This window comes from Tursiops truncatus, chromosome 15, assembly GCF_011762595.2.
Source record: "Tursiops truncatus isolate mTurTru1 chromosome 15, mTurTru1.mat.Y, whole genome shotgun sequence".
Classification (NCBI taxonomy): Eukaryota; Metazoa; Chordata; class Mammalia; order Artiodactyla; family Delphinidae; genus Tursiops; species Tursiops truncatus.
Genome location: NC_047048.1, coordinates 33,316,924 through 33,336,575, shown reverse-complemented (window position 1 = coordinate 33,336,575; position 19,652 = coordinate 33,316,924). Strand labels below are relative to the sequence as shown.

General features: G+C 43.3%; 1 protein-coding gene and 1 long non-coding RNA gene across 19 annotated transcripts in view; both read left to right on the top strand.

Moving 5' to 3' along the window:
- The window catches only part of RBFOX1 (RNA binding fox-1 homolog 1), a 2,189,093-nt gene that overhangs the window by 486,049 nt on the left and 1,683,392 nt on the right, over positions 1–19,652 (top strand). The window lies entirely within an intron of this gene.
- Positions 3,021–19,652, top strand: part of LOC141276441 (uncharacterized) — a 69,212-nt gene continuing 52,580 nt past the window's right edge. The window contains exons 1-2 of the long non-coding RNA XR_012325944.1: positions 3,021–3,046; positions 12,023–12,123. This is a non-coding gene — a long non-coding RNA (uncharacterized lncRNA). The remainder of the gene's footprint in view (positions 3,047–12,022; positions 12,124–19,652) is intronic.

Sequence of the window (19,652 nt, the reverse complement as noted above, 5' to 3'; positions counted from 1 at the left end):
AAATTTACTAGGGACATTTGGTGGGAGACTTTTGTTCTCTGAGTTTTTACTGACTGATGCCACTGGTTGTGGGTTGTAATCAAGTTTTGTCAGAGGCAATGTCATGAGATCGGAGAAATCAGAGTTCTTTTAAACCAAGTAATGCCCGTCCAGAGCATGCCCTGGGGAGGGAGGAGGTTTTTATGTTCTCCCAAGGAGATCATAACAACTTAGTGCTGTGCCATCCAACACAGGAGCCATCAACACATGTCACTTAGCACGTGAAACACGGCCAGTGTCACAAATTAAAATCATCATGTTTTTTATGTATTAGGTTAACTAAAACATTTAAAAATAATTTTACCTATTTTTTCTTGTTTTAGTGTGGCTACTGGAAAGTTTAGAATCCCATGTATGAGTTGCATTGTATTTCTATCGGACAGCGCTTTCTTAGAGTGCATCCTCTCAGTAGAAAGGACATGTCTTATGAAATAGAGAAAGTCTTCTGAAGGGCTCCTTCCTCCTGTCACCAGCTTCTGGGCTGGGAGCTGCTTTAGTATAAAACTTTCAACCACATCTGACTGGTTACCATGCCCTGAAAACACTCATACCTCTTTGCCTTTGCTTTTGCCACGCTCTCCCTCTGGAGTTCTTTCCTGTTACCCCTCACCTTGCTCACCTGGCATGCTCCTTCACATTCCTCAAACCCCATCTCAAAAGCTTCCTCCTTGTAGCTGCTCTTTAATTAACTTCTCTGTCCTCTGGGCTTCCACAGCACCTGGAACCCACTTTCTCCACTATTACTCTAATCAGCTTGTGTTTTAGTTACCTGCTCACAAATCCATCTCCATAGCTGCTCATGGAATCCCTTGAGGCCAGGGACTCAGTGATTTTGAAGTCACTGGAGGCAGTGTGGACTGCTGGAGCTGGCTCAAACCAGATCAGAAGAAGCACTATGTGTGTCTCTTCCTAACTCCACATTCAGCAGCTTCCTGCTGATAACTTGAAATTGGCCACAGTGGAGTATTGACACCACAGGAATTGGCAAACAGTGAACATCAGGGCTTTTAATGGAATGAGGGGAGGGGGAGAGACAGTGATTAAACATTTACCTGCTCACACTGATCTCAGTTAAAATGAAGTAAAAGGCTTTTGCCACCTGAATCAGCCTCAGAAAATGGTGGTCATTTTCTTGTGATTAGGTGACCTGTATGTGAAGAAATGTCTCTTTCTCTCCATCCAGGCAGTTTAAGGAGCTCTCTCTGCAGGCTCTAATATTTAGGGTCTGGTAGAGAGATGTTGGATTAGACTGGGTGATTATAAAGTTTCTTCCCAGCTCTAAAATTCACTGATTCTGGGCATTATGCATATCACTTGCAAGTAATTAACATTAATAATGCCCTACATTTGTGCAGCCCTTATCTTTCTTTTTTCCCAAAGAGCTTTCCTATCCATTATGTCATTTGACACCTCTCAGAAGCCACTGAATAGAGAAGTTAATATATCCGGGGTAGACATCTACTTAAATTCAAAAAGATTTGCACATAGTTGACCTTGGTCTCAGAGAGGGGATGGGGGCCACAGGGTGACGGTGGATCATAATGTTCTCAGTCCAGTAGGATGAACTATGAGGGTCAGAGAGGGCAAGACAATTACCCAAAGTCACACAAACACAGAACAGCAAAACTTCATCAGCTCTAGGATTGCACTGAAGGTGAGGAACATTTGGTGTGGGTGGTCACCCAGAAGAACTGAAAAATAGCATATCTATATAATATCAGCTATTTTAATAGAAGGAAAAAAGTGCACTGTCTCAAAACTGAGATAGCTTATCTTTGATTCCAAACAGCTGAACATTCTATCTGTTTGGAGGGCTCCCTTCCATTTTTGCCACTCACCGAGCTGTTTGAGCCTCATAATCATGGTGCTGGGCTTCCCAGGAGGCTGCTTGCTTCATGGGTCACAGAATCCTTCTTTTCCCCTCCAGAGAGAATTCTCCCCACCCAAATCGAAGATGAACAGGCATTTTACAAATGTTTCAGAAAAGGTTGGTAACTCATCTCTCTGAATTACCTGTGATAAGAGAACCTATTAGGAAGCTAAGGAGGAGAAGCAATTTGGGTTGCATGAAACTACTGAGCAATTTAGACAACGCCTGGACATAGAACTTTGCTCACTCCTCACCTGGGATTCGTACAGCTCTGAGACACATATTGTGTTTCAAAGTAGACTGAAGGAAGTAACTTTAGAGCAAAGGAAAACATGTACAAAACATCATTCAAAAAAGAATGCAAATATTTGTGTGTGCACATGCGTGTACTGAACTTAATAATGCCCCCGAGTGACAATAATAACTGAATAATAACAATGAGTATAGCTCAGTCCTCATAATGTGCTTATTAAAATTCTAGAAATAAAGATTTCAGTGCCATTACATAGAAAATTTAAGAGAAAAATATCTTGGTATATCTTGTAAGTTGTCTATAAATTCTACACTTTGTACACTAGTTATTACTTTACTGTTTATTCTCAAAAATGTTTAGAACATAATTGTGTAGAATTTCAGCTGCATTTTTCACTTGAGAAAGAGTTAAAACTCTGCTTCTATGTGGCAGACAGAGAGAATCTCTCCAATATGTGCAGTGAAATTTCCTCTCTAAGAGCTGTCTGTAGGGCCTGCCCTCCCTTGGTGTGTTGGAGCCAGCTCATACTGGCTGGGAAGAATGGATTGTCTAATTTCAAGGAAATCTGCCAGTTGGTTGGTGTCATATTGGCACCTTGAAATCGGCCATTGTTGGAATATTTACACCATGGAAACCAGAAAACACTACAAGTCAGTGATTTTCACCTAGAGAGCTGGGTGGTTAAGCATTTATCATGCCACCACTGCTATTCTCTCTATATAGGGTACTACTCCATTTATATCATTCTATCTCATTGAATTTACAGATCCATGAACAAGCAGACAACCATGTGGAAGTCATAGAGTCTTAATAGGAAAACCAAAGACCTGAACCCTGCAAAAGCAGAAACAATAAAGGATTCCCTACTCCTTACCCATTAACCTGTAGGTATTTGATAATTATCTAATATAGCCTGTCTTTTTTTTCCTTTTCCTAATCTAGCTTAACAGTCCTCAAACTTTAGTGCATGAGTTAATGTACAAGTGTTGATAATGCAAAACCACATGTGTGGTACTTATGGGAGTATTAGGGGGCTTTTGAGGGTAGCTTTGGCCACAAAAGTATTTTACTGGAGTTGGCAAAATATGGTAGTTGGAACCCAGAATTCCTGGTTTTGAATCGAGGCTCTGCCACACGAGCTATTTTACCCTCTCTAAGCTTTAATTTCTTCATCAGTAGAATGAGAACAAGAATGATACCTTACCTCTAAAGTTCTTATTAAATGTGTTCATATATATAACATGCTTAGTATCACTCCTTGGACCTAGTTAGTGCTAGGTGCATTTTAGTTATTATTATTATAGAGGAGTGTTTTAGTTGATGATCTTGGTAGCTGAGTGAGGGTTAGATTGGATGGAACCAAGACTGGGAGAGTCTTGGTTAGAAGCCCATTGCTTTGGTCCAGCCTGACCCTGTTGAATGAATCACTGATGCCATGTGGCTGTTGGGTGTTACATAGACTAAGCCAGTGGCTTCTCCTGAAACTTAGCCTATGATGAAAAGGGCCTTGGTTGACCATTAAAACAGACCACTTTCCCTAGGGATTTATTTTACCAGCTTCCATCCAATTCATTTGGCACTGGAGGGCATGATGAAGAGGGGAGAATGGTAGCAGATAAACTTCGAGAGCATGCAGGCCCCAGATCTTGGAAGTCCTCAGAGGTCATGGTGAAAGTCTGGATATCCTAGTAAGCATAATGAAAAGCTATGAACAAATTTAGGCACTAGGTAGGCACTAGAAGAGATACAAAGATGTAGTCGGTCACAGGGACTTGCAGACTAGAAAGGTCCACACCCTCCCCTTTGTCAGTTGTAGCTTAATCTCATGAGTCCAGTTCTTACATTTTCCAGATGAGCAGAAAGATCCCTTCTTACCTCCTGCAGTGGACTGACATGCAAAACGCCACGGGATTTTTAGTACATTGTGATAATTATAGGGAAAGGGCATGCAAACTGCGGGATTTCCTTAAGAAAACTGGAAACCCTACAGAGAGGGCAGTGAGAAAAGATTAGCATAGCTTCCCTGGTGCCTCTTCCTCTCTCAGTTGCTCATAAATAGCCTCCGTGAGGACCATATTTGCTGTGAATTTCGTCGCATCTCTCAAATGCCCTGGCTGGTCTTTTACCTCCTTCCACGTCCAGGTCCTGTCTCATGTCCAGGGGCCAATAATAAAGATAAATTTGAAAAGTAATGGATAAAGACCCAATCCTTGTAGAGCAATAAAATTTATCGTGGCTTAACTAATCTGGCACCATTTATGCCTGCCACCTGCCTTCCCAACCATCGAATGACTAATTGATAACTAATTTCCTCAATTTGTACTTCATTACTTATTGCAGCAGAAAAGCTTACGCCTAACTCTACGAATCACATAGACTCCATGAAATCAGCAGAGATGGTATTTGCCAGAGTTCTTGGCAAATTGACCACCTTTTCAGGAAAAGTGACCTCTTCTCAATCATACACCTAACAGATACTGCTTTTTCAGTGTGTGTCAGGAACTGGGCTAAGCATGTTGCATTTGTATAATTAAAGGTTGTGCTAGATGATAAAACTGAAGTAGCTTATCACAACAGAAGTTTATTTCTTTATCAATAACTTCTTAATTCAGGTGTTCCTGGTTGGCCAAGGATGGGGGAGCTTTGGTCCATGCAGTCATTCAAGTTGATTTAGTCCCCAAATTAAGCTCAGATGATCCGCCAATCATTACTGAATAGCTTCCAAGGTTGCCCTTTGTGTTGGCATTCAGCCAGCAGACGAGGGAAAGAGCATGGAGGGGCATAGGTGGGAAGCTTTTAATGGGCTAGCCTAGAAGAATACATCATTTCAACTCATACTGCACTGGTCATAACTCAGGAACAGTAGGACTGGGAAATATAATATAGATGTGAGCCAAGAGGAAGTGGGTTTTGTTGGATGCGTTGCCACACACTGCGATTTCATTTAATCCTTACAACAATGCTATGAGGTTGGCCATTATCCCCACTTTACAGATGAGGAAACTGAGACTTGGAGAGGTTCAATAACTTGCTTAAGGTCAAAGAGCTAGAAAGTGGAGGAACAGAGTCTTCAACTCAAGTTATCTGTCCAGTTCAAAGTCCATGCTTTCAACCACTGTGCTAAACTACTTCTATCAAGTCTTAAGCAATGGGAAGGTCTGGCAATGAATCCTTTTCCCTCCCTATGCTCTGGTCAACATGAACGTACTTGACGCCGACCCACCATGAAGTTCTCCACTTCAGAGGTGAGCTGTTACCCCTGCCTACAACACGGACTCTTCTGGTGAAAGCAGACCCAGGACATCTTGTGAACTTCCAGAAACCCAGGTTGGGGTTCCCGATGGTGCCCAGGTTCAGTGACAGTGAATTCTGAGGCTGACCATCCACATGTGCTTCCTCTGTGGGAGGCAAAGAGCAAGTGTCAAACTGAGCCAGGAAAGACTCCACATAATTAAAGCTTTTCTGAACTCTGCCATCCATTGGCTTTGTGATGCTAACAAGTGATGCTATTAATCCTACATATTCTCGGTTTTTCATTTGTTTGTGGGGGAAAAATGTTGAAGGCGATATTGTGGTATTTATCCTTGGAATAATGTTGCCATAGTTACCTCTCGACTTTATTATACCAGTGGTGCGATAGTTGAAGCAGGGGGACCTGGAGATGCTCTCGTAACTATGAGCTTGGTCCCCAGGATGGGCATGAAATGTGCCTCTTAGATTGGGGGGAAAAGAAGGGAGCTTGGCCCCAGCAGTTAACTCCAAAACGCAGCACAGCAGTCCTGTGTATTTGATGAGGGTGTTGCTTGGTGATGTCCAGAGTGAGCCATTTCTATGAAGTTGCTTTGTTTTCACATTGTTTTATAGTGACACTCTTAGAATACTAGAATGTAGTGTCTCCATGGAAACTGGAAATGTACAAAATTAAGACCCAGAATAGGAAAGCTCCTATGAGCACAGTTCTGCTGATCCCTAATAAAGAAATGATGTATTGCAACTACAAGGTGTTGGATGTTAAAAGAGACAGGGAATGATAAATTTGACATCCTAATCTTACCAAAGGCCTTCACTTTTTGGACATGGTGGAGAAAGGTTATGAGCGCACATCCAGGTAATTGTGGTCTGTCAGACAGGAGGAAGGCTCCTTAATACCCCATTGTGGGGAAATAGCTACTGACCCTCCAAGGAAAGTGCACCTTGACTCCACTTCCCTGTTGAGCCCATTCAGAAACAGTTAGTGGGACATGAGAGAGGCAGCGTGATACAATGCAAAGACGAGGCATTTGCAGTCAGAACAGGATTAAGTCTCAGCTCCTCCATTCACCATCTTTTGACTTTAAGCAAATCTGTTCAGCTTGCTGAACCTCTGTTGCCACATCCATAAAATGGGGGTGAATAGTGTGTACATTTCTGAAGTGTTGTAGCACTGAAAGCATGCACACACACACACTTTATAAATATGTTTGTTTCCTTTCTTCACTTTTCTTCAGATATTTATTTTTAGCAGTGTTGGAAGGGGTTCTTTAGCCTGACTACTTATATAGAAGGACAAGGTTTAGTTTAGAATGTCTGAATTAATAATGGCATAATGGCATGAAATGTTCAGCTTTACAGAATAGTCAACGGGAACATGAGGCCCTCTTCGGGTATACATGCTGTTTGTTCATGGTGGGGATTGGCGAAGTCAGATGCGTGTCTGTTCTGACGCTCCCACTTCTTTTGTGGCTCCTCCTCCGAGTCTCTCACGGTCCTGCCTGTTTGATCCCTGACTTCTCTTTTGCCTCCCTCCACACACATCTCACACATTCGCTGAAATGCCATCCAATTCTATCAGGACATTCAAATACACAGAATTCTCAGGCTCTCTTTTTGCAGTCACTGCAAGTTCAGAGCCTTGTCAACAATTTGTGTAACTATTCCCATCTCTGCTTTTAAAAAAAATTATTAAAAAATTTTAACCCCCTTTATTGAAGTATGCTGACATACAAAACCTGTGAACATATTTAATGTATACAACTTGATGAGTCTGGAGATAAGTACACACCCATGAAACCATCACCACAATCTATGCCATAAACACAACGTTATCTCCAAAACTTTCCTTCCACCCTCTTTATTATTATTTTGTGATAAGAGCACTTAACATAAGATCTACTCTCAGCAAATTTTTAAGTATGTAACGCAGTATTGTTCACTGTAAGCTCTATGCTGTAAGTCAATCTCTAGAACTTGTTCATCCAGTATAGCTGTACCCTTTGACCAACATCTCTCTGTTCCCTCCACATCCAGCCCCTGGCAACCACCCTTCCACTCTCTGCTTCTGAGTTTGACTATTTTAGATTCCTCCTTTAAGTGGTATCTTGCAGTATTTGTCCTTCTGTGTCTGGCTTATTTTGCTTAACATAATGTCCTCAGGTTCATCCATGTTGTCACAAATGTCAGGATTTCCTTCTTTTCTGAGGCTGAATACTATTCCATTGTATGTATAGATCACATTTTCTTTATTCATTAATCCTTTGATGAACATTTAGGTGGATTCCATGTCTTGGCTATTATGAATAATGCTGCAGTGAACGTGGGGGTGCAGTATCTCTTTGAGATTCTAATTGCATTTCCTTTGGCTACATACCCAGAAGTGGGATTGCTGGAGCACATGGTAATTCTATTTTTAATTTTTGAAGGACCTCTATACTATTTTCCATAGCGGCTGCACCAATTTACATTCCCACCAACAGTGCACAAGGGTTCCCTTTTCTCCACATCCTTGTCAACAACTGTTATCTTTCTTTTTGTTTTTAATATAATAACCATTCTAACAGGTGTGAGGTGCTATCCCGTTGCTGTTCTTAATGGCACAGAATGGAAGGAGGTTCCTTTACTTCCAGTGCCAAGTGCCTGCTGGATCTCTACTTGGTTAGAACCAAAGCTCTCATAACTAATCTCAATCCCTGTCTGAATGCTCTGTGGTATTTCCCACAGGCCTCTACCTTTCTCTAAAAAGATAGCAGTTGTGACTCTCTGTCATGAGCAGTGTTTTTCTGATCTGCCTGATCTCACTTAGTATAAGGAAAAAATACTCTGCTCTGGTTTCTGGCACATGAAACTGCTCTTCCTCACCAGCGCAGGGAAGCCTTGATACTACTTGAGTGTCTTTATCAAACAGCCTTAACACTGCAACCACCTACAGTTTCACGATTGAAAACTTCCATGCTCCCTTCTGTGTATGCTTCAACTGCACTGAAAGTGTGGGTTTCTGTGATCTTATAGATTGCTATTAATACCTCATTGCGTTAGAAAACCTTCCCTTTAAACCTCAGTATGCTGAGACATGTCGAGATTAACTAAACGATGAATAAATGGCAGGAACTTTTAATTTTAAAAATATTTACTGAGTAGCTGTTCCATGTCACATAATGTCCTAGACATTGGTAAAGTGACCAGCTTGTCTAGGTTTGTCTGGGATATTTTCCCAGTTTTATCACTGAAAGTCCCATGTCCTGGGGAATTCAACAGTCCCAGGCAAACCAGGGCAGTTACCTTAAGCTCTAGGGGTAACTTGGTGAACAAGACCTCCTCCCTCAAGGATCTGACAGTCTAATGAACCAGAAAATAGAAACAAACACGCAGCAGTTCCACTCCTAGTTATAGACCCAAATGATTTGAAAACAGGTCCTCTAACAAATACATGTCAACGTGTCCGTAGCAGCTCTATTCACAGCAAGCAAATGGTAGAAACAGCCCAAATGTCCATCATCAGATGAATGGATATTCAAATTCTGGTCGATCCATACAATGGAATATTATTTAGCCATAAAAGGAATGAAATAACTGATACATGCTGTAACATGGGTGAACTTAGAAAACGTCTCGCTAAGTGAAAGAAGACAAAAAAAGCTCACATATTGTGCGATTCCATTTATATGAAATATTCAGAGTAGATAAGGCTACTTCTGAAGCGTATATAAGAATGTGAAATCTGTAATTGCCCTGCTTCTAAAATGGTTCTTTAGCTGCTCTGCTGCAGTGAGAAAGATCTGGCCCAGCCATTTGGTAGTTACTCTTTCCAAGTATTTCCTAGGGAACATATTCCTAGAGGCTCTTGGGCTAAAATGATAAAAATAATTTGACATGGCAGGTTCTCTGAAGAAGCCATTCAGCGTCCAGTGACTTGGGTGCTGGGGTCCTTACCCCAGGGTAAGGACCAGAGCATCTTAGTTCTGGCTCTTACACAGTTTCCCTCGACGGAGTGACTCCAGAATCAAAGAAAGTTTAAACACCCCCCAGGAGACAGTGCTGGGCACAAGCTTCCATGGGGGAGTTTGACTTCTGCTTCCGCCCTTGACCCTGCATCCTAGGACAGGTATATCCCCCAAGATGTACATCATCACCTATAAAATGGGGACAAAGATAGATGTGTTGTAAGGATACGTATTTCCCCTCAAAGCCAGGAGTGTATGCTGTCTGGAAAATAACAAGCACTCAATAATTATTAATTTTCTCCATTCTTTCCTCTTCATCCTAAGATTTAATTAAGACATATCGTTAAAGCTATGAATAAGCAGTTCATAGGAAGGGAAATCTAAACGACCAGCACACATGGAGAAATGTTCAGGCTGGCTAGCAACAAAGGATTGAAAAGTGAAACAACAAGACATCATTTGTCTCCTACAAAGTTGGCCAAAGAAAGGAAACAAAAGTCAATGTTGCCAAAGAGTTTGGAAGCCAGGCACTTGCATCCTAGGCTGGTAGCAGTACAACTTGGAACAACGTTTTGGGGGGCGATTTGGCAATAAGATAAATATGCTTGTTTCAGAAGCCTTAAATGCACACTTGTGTTTTGACCTGGCAATTCCAGTTCGAGAAATTTGTCCTCAGGGAATAATTAAGGATGTGCTGGCAAACTTAGCCACAGAAGGCACTCTATAAATAGTTGTTAAATGAAGGAGTGAGCGATGCTCATCACCACATTGTTTATAATAATGAAAATTCCAGTAAAAGGAAAAATCAAATAAATTATGGTCTGGCCATAAAATGGAATCCTCTGCAGCCATTAAATCTGATTTGGTAAACACATTTGGATAACTCTATCATTTACATGGGCCTGGGAAGATATTTCTGATTCCTTGAGTGAAAAAAAATTATGTTAAATGACAGATCGTATGGCTATGGCTTGTTTAAAAATATGTATCCACAAATAAGATGGGAAAGAAAAACTCTCGAAGGGTGTACAGCACAACGTGAAAAGCCGTTATTGCTGAATGGTGTGACACCATGAATGATTTTTATTCCCTTCTTTCGGCTTTTCTGTGTATTCTGAGCATGTACTATTTGCACATATTTTTTAAAAACTTAATGTTAAAATAGAGGGACTCGCTAAGATGGGGGTGGGTGGTTAGAAACCAAGATAAGAAACTAGGACAAAAATGTGCTAGTCAGGAGAACGTAGGGTGTCTGGCTAGGTTAAAAGAGTTGCATGATTTGGGCAGCCTTCCCTTCCTTTCCTGTGTCATTTTAAGCTCTCTTGACTGCAGATCAACCCTCAGACCTCGGGAGGCTTGATTTGGCTGCACCCTCCTTAGGATGTGTCATGTCTGGGAAACACACAAATGCTCTTCTTTGTCTTTGCTGCTCGTGGCCCGAATTGGCTGTGCTTGAGGGTGACTCACTCCTGGCTGTGTGCATTGATGAGAGCTGGTTTGTACCTGGAAATCAGAGTGCACACCTGTCCCTTAAGCTCTGAAGACAGCCTGGACCAGCATCCTGGAGAGAGAGAAAGCCAGCTCCCAGCCACGAGGAAAGACCCCAGCTCAGGAGGCCCTTGTGGGGAAGGGGATGTGTTTACCTTTTTTGCTCCCCAGATTTTCGCTGAGTAAATTGCTGCGATGGATCATAATTGCTTTTCATTTTATTTTTAAAAATTGCTGCCAAGGCAGTCTGCCTGTCTCCTGAAGTCAGCACAAATCTGAGGACGCTTTACTCCAAGGGAATATTTTTAAAACTTGGGTTTGAAAAGTGATTTCCACCCGATAATGAGCAGGTCGAGGTCCCACAGACCATGGTGACTCGGTTGCACTTCAGACCCAGAGATTCACAAAGCTCATCAGCTCGTTCCTTTCACTCAGGTCTTTGCTGAAATGCCACGTCCAGAAAAAACCCTGCTCCGAGCTTCCTGTCTAAAATAGCACCTTCTTCTGTCGGCTTTCCTGGATCGTTTTTTTTTCCCCCCAGGAATCTATCCCTCCCTGGCATTATATTATTTCTTTATTCTCTCTATCCCCCAAGAAGGATGCATGCACCTCAAGTATTCAAGTGCCGTATCTTTTTCATGGCAGCATCCCTGTGGTTAGAACTGGGGCAGGCACATAGTAGGAGCCCAGCAAGTGTTCGACCACATGAATATGTGAGAGGATGTGAAAGTCTTTTACAAGCTGAAAGATGCTGTGGGGCAGAAAAATGCGGGGTAGGATGGTATGGTTGCATTTGGGCTTCTGAACTCTCCAGCTCACCACCAATGCCATCTGGGCCCCATGTCCCAGGGGGATTGACTGTTATGGCTCCCAGAACACCAGCAGCATCTATGATAGAGTTCAGCCTCCATGCTAGGAGGTTCCATTGGCCTTGAGTTTCCCTTGGTGGGAAGATAGGGCTCCAAGCTGTTGGCTGCTCTTTCTCACACGTACTGCCAAGCTGGCTTCCACCATCCAACTGGGCTGAACTCTCTGGTATTGCAGACCACCCTCAGCACCCCAGAAGCAAAGACAGTAACAGCAGTAACCTGCGGGGCTGGGAACACTTACATTCTCCCTTTCTCGTTCTTTCCATTAGTGCCTAGAACTCTGGGAATGGGCATTTTTTACTTGCAGAATAGCGAGAGCTGTATGTGCAGAGGCTGCAGAGTCAAACACCAGTCTGAGTTGCTTCGCTGGCTGATTCTGAAAACACAGGGCATTCCTCCTCCCTCGGGGTGAGTCCAATACCTGCCATTTTGGGTTCCATTGAAAAATGCCATGTTTCTCAGCATTTTTACAGAAGATTCACAGCAGCTACCTGCTAGACAGTCATTCCTTTAGTATGCACCTACCGTATGCCAGGCACTGAGTGTATAACAATGAACTAGACAAAGTCCCTGCCCCCATGGGACCTCTTCATGCCCTTTCATACCACTTCAACCAGTGGTAACTGGTTGAGTTTGGGAGAGAAGAGCCAAAGGTCTATTTGATACCCAATCAATTATCATGTTTTGTTACGAGTTTTTAATGGTAGTTTTTTCAAAAAGACATGGGCATTGAAATTTGACTCCCCCCGCCCTGACCCCCTGGGAAAACAACTGGTGGATTGTTAAACCTGGCACTTTATGAAACCACATTCATTTGCTTTGGTTTTGGGGGTACTCTGCTGCCAGGTACCCTTGGCCCTGCCCTAGTTGGGTCTGAGCTCCAGTGATCAGAGGTAAGAATGTTCTTGGGGAGTGGACATATGAATTTTCTGAGCCTATCTACTTCAGTTTGGCTGAAAATAGCCTCTCAGCTCCCACCTAAGGGCTTCCCAATAATTAGAAGTGATGCTTGCAAATCCTTGTGGACACATTGGGAAAGAGACCTGTAACATTCGCTGGTGCTTTGTGATTTGTAAAACACATCAACAAGCACCCTGTGAATCTTGCTCTGACACGTGCAGCAGCGTGGACTTACGCAAGTGTTTATCCTTCTTGGTCTATCAAGTGGGCAAAGTGATTTCGTTTCCTAAGGCTATTATGGGAACTGAGTGAGATGCTGTATGCAGAGTGCCCACTTCTGTGAGTGGCATATAATAAGTGTTATAAGTGGCATATAATAATACATTTTAGTGATTAAAAACATGAGAATGGTTCTAATGAAAGGTAGGCAGGGAAGATTGTATTCACCTTACTTGAGGGATGGAGACACTGGAGCTCAGAGACGTTATTTGGCCCAAGTCCAAGTATTCAGGGGTGAGGATACTAAATCCAGGTCAGAGAGTATAACGTATGCCCTAGGCACCTCCCTTGGGCTTCTCACCAGGTCCCAGACTGTAGGCATCTACACACAAAGGATGGGTACTTACCCCCGACCTTTCCATACAACTCCCCTTTCACTTACATCTTGGGGAAATCACAGAAGCTAAGGCAACACCCCCTCTGCCATAGAGGTCCTCTCTATCCCTTCCCACCAAGTCCCAACTCATTTCCCTTAATCTCTCATTAGGGAGCCACTATCTCCAAACTCATCTAGTCTTTAAATGTCTACTGATGGTTTATGCTATGTCTTGCAGATAATGAGTCCTCTACATTTAGTGCCCATCATCTTACTGCAGGGTTTTGTTTGTCTGTTAGTTTGCTTCTGGTTCTGGTTTTCAAGTTGCAGAAACTTATGTCTCAGTCACTTGTGCAAGGCAACTCCCACCCTTTGAGACGGAGTCTGTGTCTTTCACACCGTGAGTGTCCCCTCTAGAGCCCCTGGCTTAGAGCTGGGCGTTCAGTACTGACCACAGATTAAAAGGGCAGGGGTGGGTCGATGGAAAGGCTGTAGATGTAATCTGGACGCTTCATGACAGCAGCTCATCTTAAGTTCTTAGGGCCCATGCTCTTTTCCTGACTTCAGGATAAAGTAGGGAGTTGCTTGTAGGTGTGGGATTATGGGAAGGAGGGGGATTCTTTACATCCAGGTAGGTCAGGATGGGATGCTGTCCAGAGGCCATCCATGGAAATCCATAACTGAGATAAACGGAGCCATGAGAGTGAAAGGTGGTGGCCGAACCTCCTAGAGAAATGGAAATAAAAACAAAAATAAACAAATGGGACCTAATGAAACTTAAAATCTTTTGCAAAGCAAAGGAAACCATAAACAAGACAAAAAGACAACCCTCAGAACGGGAGAAAATATTTGCAAATGCAGCAACTGACAAAGGATTAATCTCCAAAATATACAAGCAGCTCATGCAGCACAATATCAAACAAACAAACAACCCAATCCAAAAATGGGCAGAAGACATAAACAGACATTTCTCCAAAGAAGATATACAGATTGCCAACAAACACATGAAAGAATGCTCAACATCATTAATCATTAGAGAAATGCAAATCAAAACTACAATGAGGTATCATCTCACACCGGTCAGAATGGCCAGCATCAAAAAATCTACAAACAATAAATGCTGCAGAGGGTGTGGAGAAAAGGGAACCCTCTTGCACTGCTGGTGGGAATGTGAATTGGTACAGCCACTATGGAGAACAGTATGGAGGTTCCTTAAAAAACTAAAAACAGAACTACCAGCAATCCCACTACTGGGCATATACCCTGAGAAAACCATAATTCAAAAAGAGTCATGTACCACTGTGTTCATTGCAGCTCTATTTACAGTAGCCAGGACATGGAACCAACCTAAATGTCCATCGACAGATGAATGGATAAAGAAGATGTGGCACATATATACAATGGAATATTACTCAGCCATAAAAAGAAATGAAATTGAGTTATTTGCAGTGAGGTGGATGGACCTAGAGACTGTCATACAGAGTGAAGTAAGTCAGAAAGAGAAAAACAAATACCATATGCTAACACATATATATGGAATCTAAAAAAAAAGGTTCTGAAGAACCTAGGGACAGAACAGGAATAAAGATGCAGATGTAGAGAATGGACTTGAGGACATGGGGAGGGGAAAGGGTAAGCTGGGACGAAGTGAGAGAGTGACGTGGACATATATACACTACCAAATGTAAAATAGATAGCTAGTGGGAAGCAGCCGCATAGCACAGGGAGATCAGCTCGGTGCTTTGTGGCCCCTAGAGGGGTGGGATAGGGAGGGTGCGAGGGAGACGCAAGAGGGAGGAGAAATGGGAATATATGTATATATATATATATATAGCTGATTCACTTTGTTATACAGCAGAAACTAACACACCATTGTAAAGCAATTATACTCCAATAAAGATATTAAAAAAAAAAAAAGGTGGTGGCCGAGTTCCCACATGGCCCACAAGTTGGGGAAGGGTGGTGTTCAGAAAGGAATGGAGCATGGGGTGCGGGCACTCAGAGACACCTTACAGATGTCACACTCAGATGGACCTGTCCCAGTCTCACCTTGTCTGGGCATTCAAGCTCACAGACATCTCATTTCCTGCAATTGCCACCAGCCTTTCGAGTACTGTTATCCCTCGGTATCCTCAGGGGATTGGCTCCAGAAGCCACCACAGATACCAAAATCCATGAATGCTCCAGTCCCTTATATAAAATGGTGCAGTACAATGAATACAGTCGGCCTCTTGTATCCACGGGTTTTGCACCTGTGTATACAGAATGCCAACTGTACAACAGGGCTTGCTGGGGTACTCTCAATATCTTCCCCATGGTATTTATAGGGTGGCTTTCCTCTTGACTCCTAAAAAGGCATAAATGAAGCTTTTTGTTTGAAAGGGGAAGACTGTTTACTGTAATTAGATATTTAAAAACGCTTATTAGTCGTCTTTGCTGGACCTAATACTCAGCAGTATCAAAATGAGAGGCTTTCAGCTCTGTCGCCTCCGCCTCCTTTCCTACCCCCAATATCATTCTTTGAGGATTCCTGTTTGCATTTCTCCTCAGTCCTTAAGCTTCATGACCATACTCTTGACCTAACGAAATCCCATTAGTTTCTCTCTGCAGATGAAAAAAATATATACATTTTTTCCAGTTAGAAAAGGTTAAGAAACAGTCAGGCCACCCAGCAGAGTGAGTGCACAGCTCACCCAGCTATGCAATTATCCAAAAATAACCCATTTCCATTTGCAAGAGTAGACTGCATTTAAATAAGCATTCTCTTCAAATAAACTTTCATTAAGTCAGATTTCTCTATAGTGTGCCTGCTAAATGAATGCGTGTGTGCCCTTGTGCGGTATGTACCATTTACTGCCACGCTTAGTTTTTGGAACATAAGAGAGGCTAAACTGTAATGAGATAAGTGAATGCATTTTGGCAGAGGTACCACTGACTTAACAAAGGAAACACTGAAATGTGCATCAAATGGGGGATAGTAAGATATCCGCGCTTCTGAAGAAATGGCTGTTAAAATTTTGTAGGATACCATGGCTTTTTCCCCCGTCGCATCTTATTAGAAACTCTGAATCCAACATGCCCTCACTGCTTAGACCCCTTTAGAATACCCTTTCCCTCCCTCCTCAGCGGCATCATTGTGAAGTGATGTGTGGCTGACAGGGACCATGGCTACAGGTGCAAAATGCAAAATACTATTTTTCTAGTGTTTTCAGCCCAAATGAAATACCGGCATGGATACTGTTCGAAAGCTGCCAGGTGGTAACATTTATTTTGGCTGAAACTCTGCATCGTCGCCAAAATCTGCTCTTCTGTGCATTACTGTTGTGTGGATTTGAGCCTGCCTGCTGTGGAGGAAGCAGGATTCTGGGTTCAGCCCACGTGGGCGCCATTGAAATGGGAGGTCAGGCCAGCCTCCACTGCTTCCCCGGGGAGCTTTACTAGAAAATGACTTTTGTTGTGTCCAAATGGACCCTCTCTCTGTGGGACGTAGGTATGAGATGCCCGGATGAGGAGCTCGGTCACACTGGCCACCTCTGTTGTTGTTGTTTTCAACCTATTGTACTCAAGTGTTTTACATTTCCAAAGGAAAGAAAAAATAGAAAAGTCAGAGAGTGGGATAGCGAGGGGGTAGATTGGGGGGAGTGCCTTTGGCCCCATTAAGGAGTTTCAAATAGCTCTGTTAGCAGAAAGCCTTGTTGTAGAGCCTATAAACCACCATAAGGTGGAAGAAAGATTAGAGTCAATTAAATATTGATGCAACTGGAAATAGAAGGGAGGTGATGGACTGAGTTCTAAATCTGACCTTTTCTGTCGAAAACACTTCATCAATGTGTTATGGGGTGAAATCTGTCCCCTCAAAATCCATATGTTGAACTCCTGACTCAGAATGTGACCTCATTTGGAGATAGGGTCTTTACAGAAGGAATCAAGTGAAAATGAGGTCCTGTGGGTGGGCCCTATTCCAATATGACTGGTGCCCTTATAAGAGGGGAAATTTGGACACAGATACATATGGTGGGAAGACCAGATGAAGACACAGGAGAAGATGGTCATCTACAAGCCAAGGAAGGAGTCATGGAACAGATTCTTCCTCACAGCCCTCGGAAGGAAGCAACCTTGCCAACACCTTGATCTTGGAGTTTTAGCCTCCAGAATGGTGGACAATAAATTTAAGTCACCTGGCTTGTGGTTCGTTGTCATGATGGTCCCAGCAAACGAATGCAGAATGTATGCAGCAAGGACCTCTTGGAAGAAAATTAGGTTGTGGGTATGTGTAACTCCTGGATATTTGTTCTCCTCTGGTTAAGGGAGAGATTTCAGAGGGTTGAGGTGGAAAGAAGCTGACCTATGAGGGAGGTGTCCTGTGGGAAAGTCCGGGAACTTGGAAGCTCTGAAAATTCCAAGAGGTAAGAACAAATGAGGCTTTAGCCAGAGTTATATTCTAGATGTATTTGTGTGTAAGTGTGTGTTGTGAATGTATTAATGTCTGAGGTGATGTCATAAGCGTAAGTCAGAAACTCTCATGTTGAACTGATGGTACTGTTTAAACATCAACTATCCATTGAAGTGGCAGGATGAACACAGCCCAGAACAGGGTAGCAGGCATCTCATAGAACTCTACCCCATGCCCGTGACAGACATCACTAATTGATCACAGAACTCTTTCCCTCTGAACTGAGTCTTGCCTCCAAATCTTTGTCTACTGGTAAGCCAGGCAGGCACAACCAATCATTCCAATGTGGCATGTGAAGTGAAACCTATATTTTATCTCTGGTCAAGACCATTTCTACTGAAGATGTGGTCTCTGGGCTGGCATCATTCAGCAACTTGGGGGAAATGCAGAATCTGGGGCCCCTCCCACACCTACTGAGTTGAAATCTGCATTTTTTTTTTCTTTTTTTCGGTACGCGGGCCTCTCACTGTTGCGGCCTCTCCCGTTGCGGAGCACAGGCTCTGGACGCGCAGGCTCAGCAGCCGTGGCTCACGGGCCCAGCCGCTCCGCGGCATGTGGGATCTTCCCGGACCGGGGCACGAACCCGTGTCCCCTGCATCGGCAAGCAGACTCTCAACCACTGCGCCACCAGGGAAGCCCGAAATCTGCATTTTTAAACAGGATCCCTAGGTGATCATTATGCACGTTAGTTGTGGGAAGCTCTGACCTGGAGGGAGAAGGGAGTCGGGGTGAGTTGTACATATACCTGAGCAGTAAAATCTATTATGATTAAACCAATAGCCAGAAACTGTTGTCTCTCAGGAGAAAGCACTTCACTTTGGGGTCAGGCAAGTGAAGATGTCCAGAGTGAAATTTGATTCTTGCTCTGTTCTAGCTCTTGTTTTATATGTGTCACAGTGTCAGTTCAATGAGTATGTTGCTTTTTTAAAGTCTAGCATGTGAATAAGAATAGTGAATTCATGGGGCAGAGAATTACCACCAGAAGGACCTCCAGAGTGCCTAGTGGAAAACAGTGGGGCTCACTGGCAGGCTCCCTGCAGTGGACCGCCTCTTGCAGAATCTCCCTGTGTGCTTCTCAAGAATCTAGATTCCTGGGCTCCACCCTCAACCCACTGACTTAGAACCTCAGTGATTTGAGGCCTGAGAATCTTCATGCTGAGCAAGATCCTCAGGTGATGCTTATGCACCCTCCAGTTTCAGAATCACTTGAAGATTCAACCCAATTATGTGATAGTGAACTTTATGACAGAGTAAATAATGAGTCATTTATACTATAGTATGAATTAGTATATCTGAAAATATTTATTAATAACTTATATGAGCAAGTGAGTAGGAAGGATGCTGGTTGCTGGTCTATTCTGGAAGAGATAGTCAGCTAAGAGGGAGGAAAGGGGACCAAGGACGACTGACCGAAAGGGATAGGCTTGAGGGATAAACCAGTGTTCCTGGGCTCCTGGAGCTTACATTCTGACTCGTGAAGACAGCAACTGATAACGTGGTAGTAAGGAATGAGGGCTTTGCAAAAAGCAGAGCAAAGGGCTGCCGGTTACAATTGTACATAAGAGGACAGGAGCAGGTCATGAAGAACAGGGAGTTTGTTTTGTAGAGAGCTGGAGGAAGGATTTTCCAGGAAGAGGGAGCAGGCCTGTGCAAAGGTCCTGAGGCTGGAACATACCTGGTTTTTTCAAGGAAGCCCCTTGGATGGAGAGGAGTGGGCAAGCCGAGAAACTGGGTGTACGGTCGGAGAGGGGCGGGGTACACAGCCTTCTGTGGAGATGGCAAGGACTTTGGCTTACAAGTGAGCTGGGGAGCCTTGGGAGGTGTTAAGCAGAGGATGGCTATGATCTGGCTTAGGATTCAGCAGCAGGACTCCATCTTCTCCAGGGCGTAAGAGCAGAAGCAAGGAGATCAGTTAAGAGGTCATGGCAATAATTAAATGTATAAGTTGATAAAGCATATAAAGAAAGAAGTGATATTCCTTCTTACCCA